This window comes from Galeopterus variegatus, unplaced genomic scaffold (genome assembly GCF_000696425.1).
Source record: "Galeopterus variegatus unplaced genomic scaffold, G_variegatus-3.0.2 Scaffold12339, whole genome shotgun sequence".
NCBI classification, from domain to species: Eukaryota; Metazoa; Chordata; class Mammalia; order Dermoptera; family Cynocephalidae; genus Galeopterus; species Galeopterus variegatus.
Genome location: NW_007738450.1, coordinates 1 through 690, shown reverse-complemented (window position 1 = coordinate 690; position 690 = coordinate 1).

Below are 690 nucleotides of genomic sequence, written 5' to 3'. Positions count from 1 at the left end.
AGTGTCCTTAGACTTGATTAAAGTGGTCTTTCTCTAAGAGCGGCTCACAATCCTGCATTTAAAATGAAGTCTGCTGTGAGAATGACCTAACACCTCGAGCCTCAAAGTTTCCTAAAAACACTTCCTGTTCAATGCAATGTCAAGCACTAAAATAAGACCACATTCCCAAGGAAACAGAAGACAATGAGAGAGCCAAGAGAAACAAGAAGCAATAGAAACAAAGACTTGAGATATTAGAATTATCAGATGTAGATATAAAATAAGCATGCTTACAATATCAAGAAAAAAATTTTTGAACGCTCTTGAAAACGTCTCAGCGAGGAGGAAACCACAAAAACTGGCATGACATATTTGCAAACATACCAAATAAAACTGTTAGAATTGACAGACAGAATGTGGCAGTTGTCAAACACGCCATCCACATCCTGTACTGTGGAAGTGTGATTGGTAAGTGGCCTGCTGCTGCCCCTCTGGATCCATCTCCATGTTTGTGCCAAGGGTATGCCTCCTGCAGACTTCTCCCAGCCAGTGGCTTAGCACACTGGCATGGAGGGGGTACAGAGGATCCTCCCAGCAAGACATGAGATTCCTCTAACCCATGACTTGGCTCAAAGATTCTCCATCAGCTTAGCTGAATCTTTCCTGGAACTGCACTGCCCAAGACTCTTCCTAACCTAACCTTCTTCCACT